The following is a 25,268-nucleotide window of genomic DNA, read 5'->3' as shown; positions in this document are numbered from 1 at the left end:
ATATGAAAATTTGCATATTTCGGTGCGGTCTGAACTGTTTTTAATCCCGAAATTTCGACTCACATTCAAACTGATTTTAAAAATAAATGTATATCAATATAAAATCCAACAAATTCTCCATGCATAAAAATTAATGTAATTTAAAATCTTGAAGTGAAAAAAAAGATATTTGAAACTAATTGCCGGTTTGATGTGTTTTAAAAATGTACAACCCATTGCTCATAATTGATGGGCAATTTTCTCGGCCAGCCGAATGAAAGTTCTCCTCATCTTGAAAGATTTGCAGCCCAACAGGCCTGACAAAGTGACTTACTTGGCAAATCACAAAAAAAAACTGGGTTGTGGCCGTGGACCCAGCTATCAGCCTCTCCACGTACAGTACTCTTCCGATGGAAGTCGTTCCTTGACCACGTTGACCATGCCGCGCGGAGAGCACCACGGCGGTGGACGACGGCGAGGCCTAGGAAGGGGACGACGCGGTAGTGGAAGCCCGCGCGGAGAGGACTATGAGGGTTCACTGGTTCGGCTGCAGTGTGAGGCTGTCGTCGCCGCAGGGCCTGGCCAGCGGTGGGAATAGTAGGGGCGGTGAGGCCTCTGCGGCAGCACAGTTGGCCACAGGAGGCAGGAGCATGCGGCACGACCGGCGCTGCTTTGGGCGGCTGGAGCAAGAAGACCAGAGGTTGAAGAAGCACTACGGCCGTTGGATGGACATCATACGGTCACTGGAGCTAGAATCGTGCATATTGACTAAGTTGACAAAGCCCTTCGTCCCCGTCAACTTAGTAGGCCCACAAGTCAGCCTGCCGGGGGAGTATTCATTTTTTGTGCGTAATAAGGAGGCACTTCCGGTGGGTCCGAGCTGACAGCGGGGGGAACATTTTTTCGCGAAATACGGTGGCTTGTCCGGTGGGTCCCAGCAGTCAGGGGGAAACGATTTTTTTCACAAAATACTGGTGGCCCGTCCGGTGGGTCCCCGCTGTCAGGTGGAGGAATAATTATTTTTCGCGTAATAAGGAGGCACTTCCTTGCGGCTGCCGTGGACCCAGCTGTCAGCCTCTCCATGTACAGTACTCTTCCGATGGAAGTCGGTCGTTGACCACGTTGACCACGCCGCACCGAGAGCACTAGGGTGGTGGACGGCGGCAAGGACTAGGAAGGGGACGACTCGGAGCCGGGGAAGACGCAGCAGTGGATGCCCACGCGAAGAGGAGTACGAGGGTTCACTGGTTCGGCTGCGGTGTGAGGTTGTTGTCACTGCAGAATAACAGGGGGTGTGGGTGAGTAGAGGGATGGCCTGGCCAGCGGTGGGAGTAGTAGGGGGCGGTGAGGCCTCCGCGGCATCACAGCCGGCCACGGGAGGCAGGAGCACACGGCACGACCGGCGCTGGTTTGGGCGGCTGGAGCAAGAAGACCAGAGGTTGAAGAAGCACTACGGCCGTTGGATGAATATCGTACGGTAACAGGAGCTAGAATCGTTCATATTGACTAAGTTGACAAAGCCCTCCGTCCCCGTCAACTTGGTAGGCCCACAAGTCAGCCTCCCACTATGCTGGGTTCCAGCTGGCAGGGGGAATATTCATTTTTTGTGCATAATAAGGAGGCACTTCCTTGCGTGCGAAGATAGCTGGTGGGTCCGACATGTCAGCGGGGGGCACTTTATTTCGCGAAATACAGAGGCCCTTCCGGTGGGTCCCAGATGTCAGGTGGAGGAATCATTATTTTGCGCGTAATAAGGAGGCATTTCCTTGTGTGCGGCCGTGGACCCAGCTATCAGCCTCTCCACGCACAGTCTACTTCCGATGGTGTCGTTCGTTGACCACGCCACACCGAGCGCATCCTAGGTGGTGGACGACGGCGAGGCCCCGGACAGCAACGAGACGGAGATGGGAAGACGCGGGAGTAGAGTCGCAGACAGAGAGGTGTACGAGGGTTAACTGGTTCTAGTGCGGTGTGGTTGGGCAGTCGGTGGAGAAGAACAGGAGGTGTGGAGGGGTGGAGGGATGGCCTGGCCAACGGTGGAGTAGCGCTTCATAGCGAAGCGTGCTAAGCCGAGCTGCTAGCAGCAGGAGGCGGGAGGTGGTCCCGGCGGCGCTAGAGGAAGAAGACGAGAGATTGAAGATGGATGTCGGTCGTTGTATGTAAATCCAATGGCTAACATGTTAGAATCATTTTTTGACTAAATTAACAACGACTTGCATTGGCTTCGACCTATTGGCCCACATTTCAGCCTCCAAAAATGTGGCACGTATTCAACCCATTTTTTCAGAATTTACAGTCTTTTTTTTGCTCGGTAGAATTTATAGTCAATTTGATCTTCTTTTTTTGAATTACAGCCATTAGCTGGGCTGGATGAACAAATAATGTAGCGTCCATGCGGCCCGTTTATTTTTTTCCTAAAAAATTACAGCCCATTTGCACTTTCTCGAAATACACGATTTTGCTGGGCTAATTCTAATTATAATGTTGGGTTGGGCCAGCAATGTTATCAAAAAATAAAAAGGGGCTGAGCATTTTGTTATAAATATATTCAAATAATAAGTGATATTATTACATTCGTCCTTAAATTTACATTCTTACCAAGCTTTATATAATAACATATAAAATATTTTTGTTAGAAAAACAGGGAGCATCTCCCCGGTTCCATTGCTGAGAACGAAACCACAACATATTCTGATGCGGCAGCTCAAAGAGCAGTTCGAAAGCAAAGGTAGAAGAGCTACAAACTTGGGGGTGGATGAACAAGTTCTCTGAATAACACAAATCACCCGAGCGATGCCAAAGGTAGAGCGGATAGAGCATTCAAATGACACAAGGAGGGTCCAGCGAAGCCTTCATGGTCTTCAGCCGAGGGGCCGTGTCAGCCTGCGGCGACTAGTAAGCAAGCGGAGACACCGGGCTGGAAGGCGTAGCATGGTGGATGTCCCTCTTTTTCGGTGCCAGGTGCCCATCATCTTCATCAGAGATCTTGAGACGAGCCCACGGGTCCAGCACCAGAGCAGGTCGAGCCTTGTTCAGCCACAAGTGATCGCCAACGGTTTCTGGAGGGATCCTGTTAGGGTTTCCACGAAGCTCATCAACTTTTCCTTGTCCGATCCGGAGGAGAGAATCGCCAAGTTCCTCACCATGTTCCTGATCAATCTCAAGACCTGCGGAATGGAAATCCAGGAGGTGTTACTGAAAATCATAGTATTTCTATATTTCTAGAGGCACCAAAGGACAGCTGAGCTAACAGTGTTTAAAACTGAGCACTTTTTGGTAGCAATCCAGAATCTGGCGACAGATTCAAAGGATGAGCCAATCTGACTAGAGAAATATTCCTCAATGTGGGCCCAGAGATGTTTAGCAACTATACATTCAAAAAATAGGTGAGAACAAGACTCTTGTTCCAAGCAGTAAACACAATCAAGGGGTTTGATGATGTGTCTCTTCCTAAGGTTATCCCTAGTCATCAATTTGTTTTTGGAAAGAAGCCAGAGAAATACATGAATTTTAGGGGGAACTCTCAATTTCCAAACAGCAGGGATAAACACGGGTTGAACCCCTCTAAATTTGATAACATGATAGAGGGAGCTGGAGGAATACTTCCCCTTGTTGTCCAGCTGCCAAATCAGGGCATTCGGCTCGGCAGTAAAGGTAATGCTTTTGGCAATTTCCTCCAACTGGAACCATTGTTCCATGAGACTATCACTAAAGTTCCTTCTAAAAGAGAGTTTTAGGCATTGACCGTCCCAAAATTCATTGACACTTTTGTTAAGCTCATTGCGGACAAAGTAAATAGGCCAAAATTGGACTGCTAGGGGGGATGTGCCAAACCAAGTATCTTCCCAGAACCTGGTTCTGCTCCCATCCCCTATGTTCCATCTGTAGCCAAATTTCACAGCATGCATAATAGATTTTAATCCTTTCCAAAATCTAGAGGTCTTAGGGTTGGAGGAAGGGACAAAAATATTAGGTTTATTTCCTAGGTATTTATGGGCAATAAGAAGCTTCCAGGGTTTCAAGTCTTCCTCATAGAATCTTTCAATCCAAGACCCTAGAAGATAGATGTTAATTTCTTGGAGGTTAGGTATGCCTAGGCCTCCAAAATCTTTTTTCATACAGACTAGGGCCCAATTAGCAAGGTGTAGCTTCCTATTTCCCTCAAAATCATTCCACAAGCAATGAGACATTTGAGAATTAATGAGGTTCACTGCCCATTTAGGGAACTTGAAGAAGGAGAGGAGATACACTGGAATGCTAGCCAAACAAGCTTGTATGAGGATCAATCTACCTCTGTAAGAGAGAAGTTTGCCCCTCCACCCAGCAATCCTTTTAATGATTTTATCCAGAAGGGGTTGGATATCCTCTCTCCTCAGTTTATCATGGTGGAGAGGGATACCTAGGTACTTAATGGGGAAGTTACCTTTATTACAGACTAGAATAGAGAGGAAGTCAGCTAACTCCTGATCATCCATGTTGATAGGGATGAGTTCACTTTTAGTGTAGTTGATTCTCATGCCTGAGACTTGTTCAAACTAGGTTAGAACAGTTTTTAGATTGCTAGCATGTGTGGAGTCATTGTCTAAGAAAAGGATGGTATCATCTGCATATTGAAGGCAGATGATGCCACCAGGGCAGACCTCAGGACAGAGCCCTACAATCAGACTATGATCAGCAGCTTTGCTCAGCATTTTAGTAAGAACGTCCACTACTAAATTAAACTAAAGCGGGGAGATGGGGTCACCTTGCCTAAGGCCTTTACCAGCAAGGAAAAAATCACTTTCACAGTTATTTAACTTGACCCCAACAGACCCCCCATGAGTAAGTTGCTGGATCCAACTCTCCTCTATGAAAGGCTTGGAAAAGATCTAAGAGATCATTTTTCACCAAGTCCCAAAAATGCTGGTAAAACAAGAAGGGAATCCCATCAGGACCAGGAGCCCCATCAGGATAAGAGCTAAAAATGGCTTCCTTCACCTATGTCTCTGAAAAAGGGGCTTCTAGCAGCTCATTTACAGCAGGAGAGACTTTTTCAGAAGCAGAGAAAAAATTGTTTTGTAGAGAGAACCCAGAAGGGTTTTCTTTCTTAAACAGGTCTTTGTAGAAGTCACTAGCCACTTTCAGCATCTCATCTACCTCAGTAACAGGGCCATTAGGGCCATCAAGGGAGTGAATGAGGGTTTTCCTCCTCCTTTGGTTAGCTACTGCATGGAAGTAAGCAGTATTTCTATCACCCTCCTTAATGTTCCTATCTCTAGACCTTTGTTTGGCTTTGATTTCTTCTTGAAGCCAAATTTTCTTGAGCTCTCCATGGACAAAGTTTAATCTATTAGCCTCAGCCTTAGAGAGGTCAGTGGTTTCTGCCTTAATATCTAGAGAATCAAACTCAAGGAGGAGAAGCCTTTTGTATCTTCTAAGATTAGCTTCCTCATTGGAGTTCCACCCTTTGGTAGTTCTTCTAAATCTCCTGATTTTGATCTGCCAATTTTCTAGGGGGCAGCTGCTCCCAGTAGGCTCTTTCCAGATTTTCCTGACTAGCTCAGTAAAATATTCTCTAAGCAACCACCACTTTTCAAATTTAAAACTATTGCTCTTTGGAGTTTGGTTAAGACCAGAGTCCCAGAGCAAAGGAGTGTGGTCACTACCACATCTGGGCAGAGCTCTACAACTAGAAAGGAGGAAAAACTATCTAATTCTGTGTCACAGAAAATTCTGTCAATGGTGGACATAATCCTGGAGCAGCACTTCCAACATATCTAGCAGAACTGTGGGTTTTCCTTCTGACAGGACAATTCTCAACTTTATGGGTAACCATTTTGCAGATAAAACAACTCTTGGGCTTGACACATTTATCCAAATGATGCCCTGGTTCCCCACAGTTGTAGCAGATCACCTCAGAGTATGCCATAAGGCCCGAAGCAGGGGCAGGAGTAGTTTTCTGGATGTCCTATCTCTTCTTTTGCTGATTCTTGCCTTGAGATTTCCCACTGATCTGAGAGTCAGAACCACCAGCAGATTGATCTTGGGCAATTACAAGATCCTGCCCAAATTGTGCCCCCATTTGGGGCGGAGGTAGGCCGTACCACTGCCCAACCGGCGCCCCCCATTGTGATAGGGGAAATTCATTGGAGTTCCTGGTTCCTTCTCATCCTCCAGCCAGATGTTGTCTCTCAGAAAGCAGAAATAACCACCAGACAGCTCAATTGAAGCAGATTGCAAGCCTAATTTCAATCTTCTGTAGGTTTGGGGGAGAGGTAAGGTAGGGGATCCACCTGCTCCGGCTCCGGTGGCGTGCTGGTGGGCAGGAGTCCAGTCAAGCATTCCCATCTCGCAGCACGGCATGGATCTCCTGAATTCACTTCTCCTTTCGCCCATCGAACGAACGCAATCGGCGGCTCACTGGGGTTGGGCATCCTGTGCTTCTTCGAGAAATCTCCTTCGAAGTAGATCCGTAGGGCTAGATTCAGCATCTCCCAATCCACATGATCCTTGCACATCCGAGCATACCTGCGCGAGTGAGAGAACGGATTCGGTACCTCCTTGGCTTCCTCCCTCACAGCTTCCTCCTCTGCTTCCCTCCATTCACGCATGCACTGGGGCCAGGAGAGAGCGTCGTCGCGGATCCGCATCGACCGCTCCCTCCATCTCCTCCCTCGAGTCTCCCGCAGCACCGCCGGCGCGATGGAGTCGAGCGGCTGGAGCATCCGCGGGAAGGCTTTGTAGACCTGTGGGAGATCCATCTTGTACATATGCCTGTCTTCCAGCCATTCCCATGTGGATATGGCCGGCGACTCCATGGGGCGCGCTAGCGAACTTGCTGAGGGGGGAGGCGCGCCCGGAGTCAGGAGGCGGGGGGTGGCGGCAAGATCTATGGCGGCATTGAGGGGGGAGGTAGGGGCGGGGGCGGCGGCGAGGGTGGAGGTGGTGGCGGGGGCGAAGGGGATCGTGAGAGCGGTCATCTATTTGCCAATTATGTGAACTAAACAGTCAACATATAAAATAATTTAAATATATATAATATAGTTAGAAGGGAAACATAAGTTGGACCTGGCGTTCCTATTCTTATATAGAAAAATAGAACAGACCTCTGCGTTTTCTTCAAAAAAATACATAAATTGGGCTGCCAAAAATAAAACCTCGGATGGGAGGTCCATAGGTCGGTCGATACATGACGTCCCTAAGAAAATACAAACAGTCCTATGGACCTCCCATCCGAGGACGTGGGTTGCGCATGTTAAAAATGAAAGCCTAGACGGGGCAGCCCAAAACCACGTCCAACACTTGCCAAAACTTCGTCCCTCATTTTCTCTGTGTTTCACACACTCGACATTGTGTGGGCATTTTGACTGTGCATCATATGAAGATGTGCTATGCATGAATGTTGATCAGCATGATGTTAACTGGCTGGTAGTTCCATTTTCGACCATGAATAAAACTTCCAACATGATGTTAACCCTGTTTGAAAAGGCCGTGTTAATATAAATGCTCTGCCTCTGAAAGTTGCAGTTTCTTATCTGAAACTGAACTTGCAGTTTCTTATCTGAAATTGAAACTTGAATTTTCTTCTCTAAGAATCACATTGTCTGCACTTTTATACTCCTATGAAACTACATTTTTAAGTGCTAAAAATAGATATCTAGAATTCATAAAATACTTCATATGCTCAATACTGCAAATCTGAAATTCAAAAGACATTCGTATCTGAAAGTACTCTCAAAATACACAACACAAAACACAATTCACAACCTGCAAATACTGACAACCCTAAGCTCCTCCTGACAATTCACAACCTGCCCGACTATTGGGCTGGGGGGCAGCCCCCTCCTATTTCTCGGCGGCAGACAGCCGCCCCATGAGACGATGTGAACGGCGAGGGAGACGATGGCGGGGAAGCGTCGTCAGGCCAACTGCTTTTCTCCTCTTGCAGTTGGGTTCGGTCGACGAAGACTCCACCGGCTCGCTCTGGCAGGACACCCTCACAAACGGCACCTTGTAGATGCTCGATCCTTCAATCTCTGGAGGATGCTCCATCTGGGATCGATACTCCCACCACCGCTCCCTCACGATCGGATTCGGTGAATCTGTTTGCTCCATGGCCCAGAGGAGCAGCTCTATGTACTCCTGCGCGACTCCCTCCGGGAGTATCGCCAGCTTTTCGCTCTGTTGCAGATATTTGGCCATGGATGTCGCCGTCGCCGCTAGTTGGTCCTTGTTCTCAAGCCAAGACTGTATCTCCAACATCCTAGCTAGCTTCACAGGGTCGCCGTCTGCGATCCTCACGTATCGGTTGTACTCCTCCACCGATCTACTTCTCCACAGCACCTTCACTCGCCGGTGGTGGTTTTTGAATGGAAGAGGAGAGGAGCAGCGCTGGTTTTGGATTAGAACGGGAGACAAGCGACGCTGGTTTTGGACTAGAACAGGAGAGGAGGGGCGGTGGTTTTGAAATGGAAGAGGAGAGGAGCGGTGCTGCATTTAGATTGGAACAGGAGAGGAGCGGCGATGGTTTAAGAGGAGAAGAGCGAAAGAGCGACTTGTTGTTTCGTGTATTTTGGGTCAAAGTTTGACCACGTACTATATTTGACAAGCAAAATGTGAATGCATGTCACCAAATTGATTTTGATTTTGATCCAGTCAGAGCGCGCCAGCCCTCTCGTCCAATCCTAAATCGCTGCCGCGCGCTCCTCTTCCTCTTCTCCATTGCAAAACCACCTCCTCTCCTCTCCATCATCTCCATTCCAAAACCACCATCTCGCCTCTCCCTCTTCTCTATTTCTAGACGCTTTGCTCCATGGCGCGGGCGCAATCCATGGATACAAAATTAGTACATACTGTATACTATTTAAAAGTCAAGGGCGGGGCTTTTCCTGCGCAGTAGGCGGTGGGGCAGTTCCGCGTAGTCGGTTCGACAGAGACGCGAGAAGACGAGGGAGTAGGCTGCTGCAAACGTAGGGCTGTGTGATTTGACAGCGAGTTACTGTTGGACAGGTGGGGCCCCACGATTTGACTTGCCATTATCATTTTAACTGCGGCGCTACGACCGGCGTGAGTCTCCCAGATTCCTGACCACCTCCATACAGGTGCCTCTCCCAATGCTCCACCATGTAGTAGAGGCTGGCTCTTGCATGAGAGCCCACTTCTCCACTTTTTCCTTGCCTCTCTTTCCTCCACATATGCAAAAATGCCATGTAAAGCGCACTATTGTACTTACTTTTACTTGCTCCTACAGGTGCTTAAGCTTGCCACATAAGCATAAAGTCTGATGTGGCAAGTTAATCAAGAAGAGAGAGACTAGTTTGGTGACCCAAGGAAGAAACGGTGCTAAGCGCGTGTACCTAGGTGAAAAGACAATTTTGAGTCTATAGCTAATTAAATGAAGCAAACTTAGCAACACCATTTCATTGGAAGAGGTCACTCCTTGGCAAATGCAATAAATACACGCGCTTAGCACCGTTTCTTCCTTGAGTACGAAGAAAGAGATAGAGAGGAGTAAAAAAATACACTTATAGCCAACCTTGTTGTAGTATGAGTGACTAAGTGATGACTATGTATGACATGCCAACATCAGATAGCCTAACGCATCGTGTTAAATCTCCAAGGGCGCGACCGCGCGAGCAACGCGACAGTCGTGGTAGGCGTGACCATGATACGGGCTGCTGGCAGCCCTTGGATCTGAGATCAAACGGTCACATGCTAAGTTGCTGAAAATTTGCAGAATAACCCTCTAGGATAGGATATTCACCCATAGGTCTAGAATCACGCCATGCAACCATTCCATCTCAGATCCAAGGGCTCTCGGAAGCCCGTATCATGGGAGAATGGAAAGCCACTACCCTGCCGTTCGCACACTGGCAGTTCGCTCCTACTCGTCCCCGCATGTCCTTCAATACTACGGCGGTTCGCTCCTAGTTGTCCCGTCCATTCACATTACGGCAGTTCCACTAATCCTAACCCTCCTCCCAAATCCATGGCGTCCCGAATCTCCACGATCGGCGGTGAGTACAAGGTTAGAACCATCACCGGCGATGAGTTCGACGTCATCTACACCCGTTCTTCCGTGACGGTGAAAGGATGCCTTTCTCGCTTCAGACGCATGTTCGAAGACTCAGATGATGAGTGGGTCGCTGGGCTAGATGTTGAGTACACCACAGTCTTGGGACGAGAGAAGGATCTAAAGGACGAAGAGAGGAAGAAGCCCGCCGTGATCCAAGTTTGCGTGCATGACTTATGCTTGGTCTACCACATATGCCATGCCGACGTTGAGTGCCAGGATTTTAAGGACTTCCTCGAGAGCAACCTAGTCAAATTCGTTACTGTAGACTTTGGTAACGACAAAGAAGTCCTGCATCGGATAGGCCTCATTGTAGGCAACACCTTCGACCTCCAGAAGAATCGACTGGTGTCCTCTCGTCAGCCTTCAATGCTGACCCTGGCAGGAGCTATGGTTCATCCTTCGTACGGTAAACTAGAGAAACCTCATTACACATTTCATCGTCATGCATGGCAGCGGAATTTACTAGATATAGACCACATCCACTACGCTGCAATGGATGGCTACCTTTGCTTCAATATCTACAAGGGTTGGATGAAGAGCAACAGCCAAGTGTGCGGTTCAAGCAAAGAAGTATCGGCCAAGAGGAACAGGGAAAAGGACGAAGTCGAGGACGTGGTCGAGGACTCCGAGTAAGGTGGCAGTGTCGTTGCTCATGGTGGTTCTAATGCAGTGTCTACCGGAATAGTTGCAAAGTTTAATTTCAGGTGTGCTTAATTTAATTTGAGGGGTGTGTTGTGCTGAGCCCCCAGTAGAACTATGTTATGTTTCTTCTTGTTACTTTAACTCTTCAGTACGTACATACTAGTATTTCTTACGTTTCATCTTTTAGTTGGTATAGTACTACCACTCGTTTCTTCACATTATATACGTACAATATATATGGCCAACATCATATAGCCAGCAGTTTAGTTGTCAAAGAATTTTAGGGTGCTTAGTTTTGTCAAAGAATTCCAGGATGCTTAGAGGGTGCTTGGATCCAAGGGACTTATTTTAGTCTGACTAAAAATAGTCTCTTTAAGAGGCTAAAGTTCCAAGCACCCCTGACTAAAGAGGGGCTAAAAGTAGTCTTGAGACGAAAAAAATTTAGTCAGGGGTACCCCTACTAAAATGTGGATTAGTCCTCTCTCTACTCATTTAACTCCTCTCCTTTAACACAGGCGAGTTCTGGATTGGATGGTTTGGAGGATAATAAATGCTCATTAACTTGATTTTAGCCTTTTTAGTATTTGGATCCAAGCATGGGTGAGGCTAGCATGTTTTAGTCCCACTACTTTTAGTCATGGGACTAAAACGTATCCAAGCACCCTCTTAGTTTTATTTGAGGGGTGGGTTGTGCTGGACACCATTATTGTGACTAGCCTTTTTAATAGTACTATATGCATAATTTGGCGACGAGCGCTCTCTATATGTACCACCTTTTTTTAATTTAAATTTTTGGTCCATGGCGCAATCCATCGATACTACTGCTGTACAAAAGTATACATTTTTTAAAAGGCTAGAGGGCGGGGCAGCCTAGCTTGGTCGGTTTCACGAGAGGCGGGGGCCTTTGTGATTTGATGGCTCATTAGTGCTAGAAGGCGGGCCTTGTGATTTGACTGCTCATATAAATGCACCGATGAGCTGATCGAGGAGGAGCAAAGAACCATGCAGTATACTCAAGTTTTCCACTGGAGTAGTACTGCGACGGAGGAGCACGAAACACGGTAGCCCAGTGCCATATGGCGATAAAAAATGATCTAATTTGCTAGTCATCTCATTGTTAGCATTGTTCTATTCATTCCCTCAAAAAAATTGTTCTATTCATGCCTCGCAGAGAATGTGACACGTGCGGCGGAACACCCGAAACAAAAGATGAAACACAGGAGCAAAAGAAGAAGGAAGATTATCACCCCAAATGATCTAATTCACCGCGGAGTCGTAACTGCTTCTTCATCGCCTCCACGACCTCCATCTCCTTGCGCGTCTCCTCCGCCATCTTCATCATTGTGTCCATGACGCAGCATTTCTCGACGCGAGCCTTCATCATCTGTTCCACGGCCATATTACGTACCTTGACAGCAGCCGGGTGCTCGATGCGGAGCTTCACCAACTCTTCCTTCTGTTCCATGGCGAGGGCCTACAGCATCTTCATCGAGGAACTACTATTCTCATGCAGCTTCTTCCAGCCGGCATTCTTCTCCTTCAACAGGTCGATCTCGTGGCAGAGCTTCGCATTGTCCTCCCAAAGTCGCAAGATTTCGCCGGTCGCCTTCTTCTCCGAGGCAATGCTCTTCTTCAGCAGCATCACCAAGCCGGCGGTCAACTCCCCCTGCTGATTGAGCTCAGCGGGCATGTCGTTGAGGCTCTCCTTCAGCAACTCCATCAAGCCTTGGATGAACTCCTTCTGCTTATTGATCTGATCGGGCATGCCGTCGAGGGATAACGCCTCCAGCTCCGCCGACTCGGCATGTTCGCCTCCGCGGCTAGGGCGCTCCTGGGAGCCATCGCCTGCCCGTGAGAGATCTTTCGAGGTCTCTGCGTGGCAGCGAGCCCTCTCTTTTTTTCCGCAGCCTTGGTTGCCGCTCCCTTGTTACGAGTAGTTCTCGACCTAGAGCTCTGTTCATCGGCCATGGCAACGACGGACGAAGAAGAAGCACTTATGAGGAGGAAAGGTAGAGTGATTTTCGGTTAGGTAGTTCCCCTTTTTATAACCTAAGTACTAGCACTAGTACTAATACCTGCATAGTGGGAACACGTTCAGGTTTGGTATGTACTACTAGTAGGTGTGAGCAGTCTTTCGAATGTGATGGGAACAAGGTAAAGATTAATTGATGGTTTTGGTTTTGAGGCCCGAAACGGCTCCCGATGAGTTTAGCGGAACATAAATTTCAAGTACTACTACACTGCTCAAATGCATAAATATTATGTTACTGTCAAAAATTGGCACAAAATACGAAGGAGACCGATGGAAGTACTACTAGCAACCCACGATTTAACTACTCACATGCGCGCAGTGGAGTAATAATGTCTTTCTTTGCCCTCACGTCCACTCAATTTGCATGCGCTGTATTAATTGACCATCAATGAAGTGAATGACTTTACACGCGTCAAATTATCACATGGGGTGGATCTTGGTACAAAATTGCATCCGCCCGTGTACCCGTGTGTGCATGCGAGGAATGAGTGCGTGCATGGCGTGCGTGCACATCTTCGCTTCGTGCATGTACCGCCAGTATGGCTCAGGGAGGACGAGTACATTCTTCTGGAACCAGCAGCACGTCACTGTGATCAATCCATGCAAGGAGGTCGCGACAACACCTACACATGTGCCACGTGGCTTCATGAACTGTAAGAGAGACACTGTGTAGCGTGCCATTGGTATTCTAATTTACTTGTTTTTCACATACTCGAAGTACTAGTAAGGTACACGCGCATTGCACGCATCGGATTTTGCAACCAAATTATGAATAAATACCACACTATAGCATGTAAGCTCTGAGTCATATATGCCTGATGTAGCCCTTCGTTTAATTCTTATAGTTCATCTCATTCAAAATCAATTAGTTTTTATAAAAAAGCTAAGAACGCGGGAATAGGAAAAGCATGGGATTGTAGTGGAATGTCGTCTTGAATCCTACAGGATTGTACGAGTGTTCGATTGTGCATAGAAAAAATGCGGAATTCTTTCAAAGAGGTTTAAGTGGATGGGATGTTTCCTATGAAATCTAGTGCAAATGAATCATATGGAAAAATTCCTATGGTTTACAATCCTACGAATCAAACAACCAAGATAGGAAAAATTCCTAATGATTAGAATCCTCCAAAATTCCTTTGAGAATCCTTTGAATCAAAGAAGCCCTTAATCTATTTTATGATTCATGGAATTGTGTGTTGTAAAGAATAAAGTAAAAACAAATAATGGCAATTCAACTAGAAAAAACTTTGGGCAGTTATGATACAGAAGATTCTAAAACAAAAGAGAACCACTATTGTTTTGAGGTTTGTGCATTATGCTTAAGTTCAACCATGGAGTCTGCTAGATTGTACATGTGGCAAAATCCGGTGGGGGCTAGAAGATGGTGTGAGTGGCTGAGTGGAGGGAGACTATGAAGGAATGCACAAGTGCGAGATCGATATTTAGAGAGAGAGGGCGAACACGTGCGCTGATGCGCGCAGTGGCGGAGCCATGAAAAATAAATGAGCTAGGGGGCGAAGTATTGCTAATCCTTTACGAGGAGGGTCAATTCATGAACTTAAACCATTTTTAGCAGCAATTGTCTAATGATCACATTCATATTAGCCTTGATATATAGTGATGTTAGGGGGGAGGGGGCAGGGCCCTTACTGCCCCCTGTCTTCGCCATTGTGCACGCGTCTGAGAGATGAAGCAGAAGGCATGGGTGATGAGAGGGGGACGTTGGATACATAATTAATGTGGGTGTATTAGCTATATATGTTAATCCTATATAGAGAGGTATAGATTGATCGATGTGGACGTGGGAAAGAGGGTGAGACCTCACTGGATATATCGATTGATCAGTTTGTGTGGAAAACTATGAAAGACCTAGCTATATACACACATACATAGAGGAACATCGATCGTTGCACATGCACGTGTGAGAGATAAAGAATGCCCGATATGATGGAGAGGGGGATGTGTGTTGGCGTGTGCCTTCATGGGAGACCGACCTGAAGAAAAAGATTGCATGCGTGCGATGGATAATGCCGACTGGTAGTGTGTGTGCATGCATGCATGAGAGAAAGTTAGTGGTACAATTATAAAGAGAAGACTACTGTGTGGGTGTAAAAGAATAGCTGAATAGGTGAGGTCACAATCAATGTAAAGTTGAATTCAAATATTTGAATAAGAGATCCTGATGTTTGAAACCCATGCATGCATGAATATAACGGAGATCTGCGTGGTGTGGTTTGGAAACGAGCATGTTGTAATGTATACACATTGAACAAGGTCAGACTGATTTGAATTTGAGATACCGATGGCAGACATCATTTGGCCACGTCGCATCCGTGCATGGACACACTATTCTAATTGGAGATGATGGGCGGCTTTTGCATCACATATCTATATCTATACCCCTATATATATATATTATATTTTTTATATTTTTTATATTGTGTGCGGGTAACTTTAACTTTGAAAGATGGTCGTTGGATGAGGCGAATCCGATGGTCCAAAGATGGCAAATTTGAGCACTACTGGCCGTTGGATATTATCTAGATTCCATCAGATTTCGCCACATGTATAATCTAGAAGACTCCATGGTTGAACTTAAGCATAATGCACAAACATCAAAACACAAGCACTTCTTATTTGTTCTAGAATCTTCCGTATCAGAATTTCCCAAATGTTTTTCTACATGATTTGCCATTATTTGTTTTTACTTTATGTCTTAGGACGCACAATTCCATGAATCTTAAAATAGATTAGCTTTCTTATAAAAACTAGATGATTTTGAATGAAATGAACTATAAGAATTAAACGAACATCTACATCATGCATATATGACTCAAATCTTGCATGCTATAATGTGGTATTTATTCATAATTTGGTTGCCAAATCTCATGCGTGCAATGCACGTGTACCTTACTCTAGTCTAAATGGTGTTTGTGTGTGTGTTGTGCGTGTTGAGGTGCAAATTGTCTTTTTTGGGTACACGTTAAGCTTGTTCTTCCGAAATTTCAAGCCGTGCCTTGTTATGCCAAAAATTCAAGCTAGCGTCTCTGTCTACCGTGCTGCGAAACTCCCGCCTCTTCAACCCGCGCCTTGTTAGCCCGAAATATTTAAGATATATCTTTGTCTCGTTGTGCTCCGACAACTCCCTCCATCTCAACCCGCGCCTTGCTATTCCGAAATTACAACACGCGCGAAAACTCCCACCTCCTGTGAAATCCCGACACGCGAAATGCCCGTGGTACCCCTGAACCGAAAGAATCGCCTCAAATCGGTGGGGGTACTTTCGTAACTTACCCCACATCGGTGGGGGTTTCCCACTGCCATCCCATCCGCCCACCCATTCGTACACCGAGGCCGCGAAAACCCACGACGAAACCCCACACCCTGCTTCGTCCGCCACCCAGCCAGAGCCTCTTCCCCGACGATGCCGTCCACAGCAACACCTCGACGTCCCTCATCCACCGTACCGGATGAGGATCCATCGTCGATCTCATCGTCCCGCCGGTTCAGCCACACCGTCCTCCACCTCCAAGGAGCTGCCTCAACGTTCCCCTCGTCTTTCGCACCACCTCCATTCCCACATCACCGTCTTCACCTGCACCACCGGAAGAGCATCATCATCACTGTTTCCTCGGATGAAGCTGCAGCCTAATCGGCGCCACCAAAGAGGTTGTACACTAATCGCCGCATTTTCTTCTTGATTCGATCTCACGGTGCTGCCGGCGCTCGGTCCCGAGCCGACACGGCGCGGCTCCATCCACGGCGGCGGCGCCGGCCACTTCCTCCACGGCGTCACTCCCTCGGCGGCGACGTCCACATCAGTAGGACCTGCTGCTGCTTTAGCTCTCGCTCGCGCTGCTGCTCTGCTCTTGCTCTCGGTCCCCTGCCTGGTCTGCTCTTGCTATTGCTCTTGCTCGCGTTGCTGCTCTCTCTCTTGCTCTTGCTTGCGATGCTGCTCCGATTTAGCTACACTTCACTCCGATGCCGCCGGGGTCAAGGAAGAACCAGCCGCAACGGGGAGGGGGGCTCGCCAGAGAGGTACCCCACTATCTATCTTAGGGTTCAGGATGGGGGCGGTGGTCACCGGCGGTGGCGGGGCATTGGCGGGGCGGTGGCGTGGGGATCGCCGGAGAAAAAGATCGGCACGAGGGGGGCTAGAGGGATGGCCGGGGCGGCGGCGGACCGGTGGTGGGGAGTGTTTTCGGGGCGGGCGGGGCGGCGCGGGGCTGCTGTTTGGCCGGCTCAGTGGGGTGGAGGTTGAAGTTGAACCGCAGGCCCTTGATTTCGTATCCAACGGCTACAAAATCGACTGACCAGAGATGAAAAAGTCAGTCGACCGACGTGTAGCCTCACCTTGCTAGTGCGTTCAGTTTCGACAGCAAAATCCAGTTTCGACAGCAAAATTCAGTTTCGACAGTTAAGTTCAGTTTCGACAGTTAAATTCAGTTTCGATAGTTAAGTTCAGAGATGAGCGGCTAATGTATTTTACATCTAGCACTTTGTTTTTATGTATTTTACGTCATGTATTGGAGATGCTATTAGAATTCCACTCAGGTTAACGTTGTTCATTGTCTCTCTTGTCCTGCTTCAGCCTCGGCGTCGTACAACTCACCGGAGCTGCTCCAACGACGAAACCCTCCATCACAGCGGAGCAGTACCTCGGGCTCCATCTCCAGACACCTAAGATCTTCTTCCCCTGCTCCGACAGCCAAGTCAGCCGGAGCATCCTCACCGGCCAACCCAATCACGCTGAGATCGACATGGCTTCGCCAAAGAGGTTGTACACTTGTTGCATCTCTTTTTTACTCTACATGTTATATATATTGTCCACTGAGCACTCGTAGTAACGGGAAATACGATTATTTTATCCTACTATATGACAAGCAGTGAGGTACCAGGCAACTTAGCTATCCGTGATGGACTCTCTTGAACGCCATCATTATGTATCTCTGCGCGTTTGAGCTGTGCATTTGTCGATGGGCCTGGGAGTTGAGCTAGTATGCCAGTGGCCTGGGTCCAAAGTAATAGAAGTAGCACAAAAACATGTTTTTAGTGTAGGATTTTCCTTGCTCAAGCCTGCCTACTAGAATCGCCAGTGCTTGAAAGGAAAAGTGAATGAAAAACATCGGAATTGGAAAGTTTCCTATGGTACTACTTTTCATGAATTTGGTGCAAAGGAATGGAGCAAAGGAAAACTGTAGGATTTGTTCCTTTAGTGTCTCCTTGAAAGAAAAACGGTAGGAATTCTAATTTCCACTTCTCCTCCTTTTCATATTCCTATTCATCAAGCACAAGACTAAGAGATAGTAGCATAACAGCATTATAACCGTACATTTTCTCGTGGTTTGACTTAATCTCACCATGCTTTTTTGCATCCTGTGATCTTCCAATTGTTGTGAATCAAACACCCAGATTGGCAGAAATCCTGTGTTTTTAAATTCTCTGTTTTGCACGTGCATTCCTATCCTATTCCTGTCTATTTCCTATCCCTGCAATGTTAGAATCCTCAAATTCAAACAAGCCCTTACTCAATTATTTCCGTTACAGATATGTGTCAAAGAAAACCTTGTGTGGTTTGTCCTGCTCCTGCAGCGCTGTGTTCCACCCCAGCTCAGCTGCTCCAACGACGGAAGGGTTCACCACAGCAGGGATCCGCTCTCCAGGCCGTCTTTCGCCGCCTCAGATCTTCTTCCCCTCCACCGGCAGCCACAGCAACTGCATTACCATCATCAACTGAGCAGATGACCTTGAGGACTACACGGGTCCGCAAGAGAGGTCGCACTCTTCCGTGTCTGCTTACGTTATGCGTCGCTTAATATGATGACATGCTACATTATCGTCGTGTTCACCTATTAGACTCCGAGTCAGGTCCAAACTAATGCTGAAACTTGAGTTTTTAAATGGTTGTGGGGTACATATTGGGGCAGCAATCAGTACTATCTGTCTACTATCTGGTTAATCTCCGGTGTCTACTATGAGTTTCATGTTGGGTGCAAACAAACATTAAAGGAGCCATTATCTGTATTTTTTAACTAAAGCTATTATCTGCCTGCTATCATTGGTTTTGGGTCTATCCACAGTTTGCTACCATCACTCTGGATTTGTGCATGCACTCCTTACATAATCTCACTATGTTTTATTCCTATGCATGCCAGTTATTGTACACAATGGAACTGATCATGTAGAGCAAAAGAGATGAGCCTTGCGTGGCAATAAAATTTCATGCAGACGTTGTTCCATGGTACGCGCAAAGGCAGCCCCCCCCTTCCACCCATTTCGGATCGTAATCAAGAGGAAGATAACTCTTATGAGGGGGATTCAGAAGGAGAAGACCACTCCTATTTACCCCATGAGGTCTTTGCTCTAACTTGGCATGCTAATGTTGGTAATATCATGCATATGGTGCCTTGCATTGCTTACTGTATACATTAAAGATGTCACCTGCTTGGTTTAGACATGCTTTGTGTCAATGCCATCTGTTTAGTTTCTTTATCGTATATGTGAATCATGCAATGCCATCTTGTCTAGCCAGGCATCATATATGTGAATTTTGCAATGCCACCCTGGTTAGCCAGTCATCTTATATGTGAATTATATCATGCCATCATTTTTTATTACGTGTTAAATTTGTCAACAATTTTAGTACATTCAATTACTCTTCCTGTGCATCAGCCATTTGGCACGGTCATGGAAAAATCTGTAGTGGAAACAAGGTCTTCAGAGCAGACAATGCTATCTGACGAAGTGCATGTCTTGCTGGTTACCGATAGCTCCTCAGAGGAGGATTCAGAGACAGATGACCAGTCATATCCCCCCCCCCGAGGTGCATGCCCTAACTTGGCAGGGTTATGTTGCTCATATCGTGCGTATGGTATCTTGCATTGCTATGTCATTTGCTTAGTTTAGACATGCTTTGTGTGAATGCCACCTGTTTAGTGTCTAATTACCATATATGTGAATTATGCAATGTCATCTTGTTGCAAGACATTATATATGTGAATTATGCAATGTTGTCTTGTTGCAAGGCATTATGTATGTGAATTATGCAATGCCATGCTGTTTAGGCAAGCGTCATATATGTGAATTATATCATCCCGTCCTTTTTTGTATTTCTCATTGCTTTTGTCGATAATGTTTGTATATTCAATTGCTCTTCTTATGCATCAGCCATTTGAATTGGTGATGGAGAAATCTGGAGTGAAAACAAGGTCTTCAGAGCAGACAATGCTACCTGCTGAAGCAGATATCTTATTGGTTACAGATAGCTCTTTAGAGGAGGATTCAGAGGTAGATGACCAGTCCTATTATCCCCCTGAGGTGTATGCTCAAACTTGGCAGGGTTATATTACTCATATAATGCATATGTTGTATTGCAATGCTTAGTTTTTACATCATATACACAATATTGAATGCCATCTCCTTAGTTGACACATCATATATGCGATTGCCCTCTGCTCACTTCCTTAGTATATAAATCATATATTTGAATTATGTCATGCCATGATGTTTACATAGACAACATGTATCTGAATTATGGCATGCCAACCCATTTTCCAAAGACATAATATAGTTATATCATCTCATCCTGTTTACATAGTCATCATATTTAAATTATGTCATTCTATCCGTGAATTATATCATGCCATCATGTTTCCATCAATGGCATGTTTGTGATTTATGGCATGCCAACCACTTTAATAGACACATCGTATAGTTATATCATGTCATCCTGTTTACATATTCATCATATTTTGAAGTATGTCATTCTATCCTGTTTAGTTAGCCATCATACATGTGAAATTGTGTCATGCTATCCTGTTTAATTAGCCATCATATATGTGAAATTATGTCCTGCTATTCTGTTTGCTTAGACAACATAAATGTGAATTATTTCATGCCCTGTTTTCTTCCCTACTATCCATTGCACCTGTCTATCTTACAACGTCTGTACATTCAATTACTTTTCTTGTTTATCAGCCATTTCAATTAGAGGGAGTGATGGCAGTATCTGTGGGAGTAAAAACACGGTCTTCAGAAAAGATCGTAATACCTGTCGATGCAGATAGAACCACGGTTGTACTTGCCCAAGAACCAGCCCCACCACACATAACCCACACTCATGCAGATTGTACCCCTACCCGGTTGGACAGAGAACCAGCTACACCCCTTCTAACCCCAACCCCAGCAGATAGACACCTAGTTCCTGTTGACACAGCACCGTCTCCACCACAGAGCACCCAAACACGAGCAGTTAGTAAGGCAACTGCAGTGCCCAAATCACGAGGACCACCACTCCGAACCCGAAGTCAACGCTTAAAGCAGAAGAAGAATTGTTCTCAGGTCAGGTTCCGTAGCTATGGTTCATACTACTTTGCTCTTGCATCACTATATTTACTGATACCAACTAATTTCAAATTTGAAGGATGCAATTGAAACTCCAATGGCGCAACAAGTATGTTTTAAACCTGTTTCTTCAACGTGTTTGGCTGTTTGCTGTTGTAACTTGCTCTATGTTGATTTCAGTTTCAATTGAATAAATAGTTATGTTCTCATGCCATGCACATTACAAGTGTTGTTATTGCTGTGTAGTTTTCCACACTTATATTCTGTCTATGCTGCGTTGTCTTAAATAGATATGATTCGAACTGTATCTATCTTGATTTGGCAACATAAACTAGAATGATATAGACCATACAGTGACCATACTACATAGGTATATGTTTGTTTCATGTTGTTATCCTGTCCACCTTACTACTGAACTGGTTTACCAAAATGAGTTTCATATACTACATTGTAAACCTGAGATGTGTTTGTTTCTTTCTCTTTTAGAACGCGGATAAAATATTGGAGAAGAGTACCCTGTTATGCAATGGTAAAGGAAGTAATGCAGATAAGGTTCAAGATAGTGAGACATCCCTGTTGGTCTCCAAGAAAGCTGATAAAAACTATATTGAAGACACTGAGACAACCCCAAAGTCCTGTCTTGATGTAGTGTTCGAGTTACTGGCTACCACTGCTGGCACCAGCTCTTCGAACTCATTGCCTGAATCAGTTCGGCTTCTTGAGTCTCAACTTCAAGTTGAAAGACATCGATCAGATGTTATGCGACAGGAAGCCGAAGGACTGAGGAAGTCCCTACAGAATTCAGATGCATACTTTCTGGTGCAACAGCAAGCACTGGAGGACTTAAGCACCAAACAAGAGAAACTTAATAAGCTTGCTAAGCATCTTGCCAGCATTATGGGTACCCAGGATATTGTTTCTTGAGCTCTTCTGATGTGGTTTCAGTTCTGAACTTGTTTTCCTGCGGCGTTTATATGCTGTTGTGTTCCATATATTTGCACTGGTGGCGAACTTTGATGCCCAGTGGATGTAATATGTGTAATAGCCGTGATAGCCTAGTGTAAGTTGCTTGCTTATTTATTTCCTTGTTGTCTTGTTTATTTGTTTGCTTGTAGTCAGTGCAGTTCTTTTTCTGCGGTTTGCTAGTGGCTGCAATAACCTATTTTTTAAAACTAGGCCACAATAACCATGGGCTAATATTTACTGTAGTGACACTGGGCCTCCTACGGGCCGTAGAAACAGTGGGCCTTCTACGGGCCGTAGAAACAGTGGGCCTTCTACGGGCCGTAGAAACAATGGGCCTTCTACGGGTCGTATCATCAATGGGCCTTCTACGGGTCATATCATCAATGGGCCTTATACGGGCCGTATGATCGATTGGCCAAACAGACCACATTCTCGCCGTAAATGGGCTAGAGTTGGAATCATTCATAAATGGGCCGACCATAACGGGCCATCATTAATAGGACGTATTTGATGACGCTATGAAAACGGCCCAACGTATTAACAGACGACAAACGGGCCGACTGTAACCATGGGCTGAATTTGGCCCACAAGCAAAAAATGACAGTAACGGGCCGTAAGTAAACGAATGCTGGAAATGAGCCCAAGAATAAATGGGCTCTGAGAAGGCCGAAAGATAACATGGGCTGGAGACGGCCCAACGGAATAACGGGCCATTAATGGGTATAAAGTGATACATTGTTCATTACGGGCCAGTTTCACCACGGGCCGTTAATGGGTGTAAAGTGATACACTGTTCATTACGGGCCAGTTTCAGCATGGGCCGGTAATGGGCCAAGAGTTACAAAGGGGCCTCATATGGGCCGAAAGACGTCATGGACTATACATGGGCTAGAAGTGAAAACGGGCTGGAATCATATTGGACGGCCCAGATGACGCTACTAGGCCTAATTCGGATAGGGCGTAACGGGCCTTGGGTTAGCGGGCTGTAAATGGGCTATATGCGAACAGGCTGTTAACAGGCTTTCCATGGGCCGGCCCACCAGCTTTTGACCAAGTCAAATGGGCCGGCCTTTTCACAGGAATGGGCCACTATTGGGCCGTGCCACGTGTCGACGTATCATAGGCGCCTTCTGTCCAGTGAGTGGATGACATCTGTCCCAACGATGAGCCGACACGTGTTTCCTCTAGCCAATGATGATTTTACACGTGGAAAATCCCCATTGGTCGGGGCTGTTAACGGGTTATCGGATCCAAAACCCGACCCGATAGCTTGACGGCGTTCCGTTACGATGGATGTCACGTGTCGGTCACCCTTGACGAAAGCACTTCTGTGACGCGTGATTTATTGTCATGGAAGTGGACACTTCTGTGATGATAATTTTGGTAATGTCATGGAACACTTCTATGACAGCACGGGTATGACTATCTTGATTCTGTCATAAATTTGTCATGAATGTACATGCATGACAAAAAAAGCGACCTACTGTGAAAAACACGTATCATCATGGAAGTGTATTTTTTTGTAGTGTGTGTTCCATGTTTCGCAATTGAGACGATGCATATCCCCGCCTAAGAAAAGGACTACAATGACTAAGATAGAATTGGCAGAGGATTTAACATATGAAGAAAGACCGTTCAAAATTTTGGATCAAATGGAAAGGGTCACTCGCAGCAAAGCCAGAAAATTTTACAAGGTTCAGTGGGAGCATCACACAGAGTCAGAAGCAACTTGGGAGCAGGAAGAATTCCTTAAGGGTCAGTATCCAGAGTGGTTTTCCCAAGCAACCGAATCTCGAGGACGAGATTCATTCTTAGCGGGGGAGGTTTGTGACAGCCTGGTTTTTGCCCTCTTTCATTTGTTTGAGTTTTCATTTGAAATTTTTTGAAACTTGGAGTTTTTGAATCTTTTCATTTGGGCTTAAACACTTGGGCATCCTTGTCTTTCACCCAAGTGTTTATTTCTCTCCCAAACCATCAATTCACTTCTGATCCACCTCAAAATAACCTTTGGAATATTTTTCTTAAATGAAAAATATTCAATTTCTCTCTAAAACCCTAAGCCAAACCTGTTTGCTCCAAAGCAACCCTATTTTTTATGGCTCAGAAAATTCTGAGATAATTCACAAATATTCTAGAGACCCTAGGGCACCTCCCTGAGCAAAAATATTTCATCACTTTTTGGGATATTTTTGCTGCAGAAAATCTTTTCTGTTCTGGACGGAAATGGTGGTTTCTACAGCAACTACCACTTTACTTGCTCCATTTGACCTGATCTTTCTTGTGCTTATTTACCATAGTAACTCTAAGCTAGCCTCCAAAGCACAGCTTCAAACTCCCAGTCATTTGACCACAGTAACACCTCAAAGTTAATGTCTAGAAACTTACCAAACTTGTAAAACTTTCTCTATTGCACCTGGATCCAAACCCAACCGTGGTAAACTTCAAAACCACCACGAACAACATGCCAGACATGGTTTTTGGATGAAGGTCGGCCTGTGGAGGGAGTTCATGCGGTGACCGCGCGTGTCCACGATGCCAGGCATGCGTGTCGACGCGCCCTGCGAGCCGCCGAGCGCTCTGTTCGCGCGTGCTCGCTTCCCCCGCCTGCCAAACCTAGCCAAAGCTCGCCACCATCATCGTCTCAACACCATTAACTCCACCCTGGCACTCGCCGACGTCGGAGCTCGCCACAATGAGCACGGGCAAGGTCCGGCCAGCCCAACAGTGTGTGCGCACTGTGCTCGTCGCCACCCCCTCGACCCTGTGCTCGTCTCCGCTCGCCCACAGTGGCCGCATGACCTCTGTCGCCTTCTCCCCCTCTCACTGACGCCGCTCGTCGCTGGGCGCCGTGGACGGGTCTCCATCGGCGGAGCCCGAAGCACCCTCGCCGCTCGCCTATATATAGAGCCCCTCCCCACCCTCTCCGAGCATCCTCCAGCACTCACACACACTCCACGGTAGAGTAGGAAGCCGTAGCCAGGCCGGACAGGCCTCGGGCCGCCGTCCCCGAGCTCGAGCTCGCAGGCGATCCTCTCTAGTCGCCGCGGCAGCTCCAGCCCCTCCCAGGTCTGGGCGACCTCTCCAGGGCCTCCGCCTCTCTCCGGTGAGGCCGTCTTGCCCGCTTGGAGCCCCTGGAACAGCCTCTGCTCGCCGTCTTCCCCAACTCCGACGACCTCCTCGTTCTGCCTCCGCCCGCGAGTAAGATTCCGATGCCGTCCGACCACCCCTAGCTACGGTACGGGTACGAGAAGG

This window comes from Triticum urartu, chromosome 6 (assembly GCF_003073215.2).
Source record: "Triticum urartu cultivar G1812 chromosome 6, Tu2.1, whole genome shotgun sequence".
In the NCBI taxonomy this organism is placed as follows: domain Eukaryota; kingdom Viridiplantae; phylum Streptophyta; class Magnoliopsida; order Poales; family Poaceae; genus Triticum; species Triticum urartu.
This window is presented reverse-complemented; position numbering follows the sequence as displayed.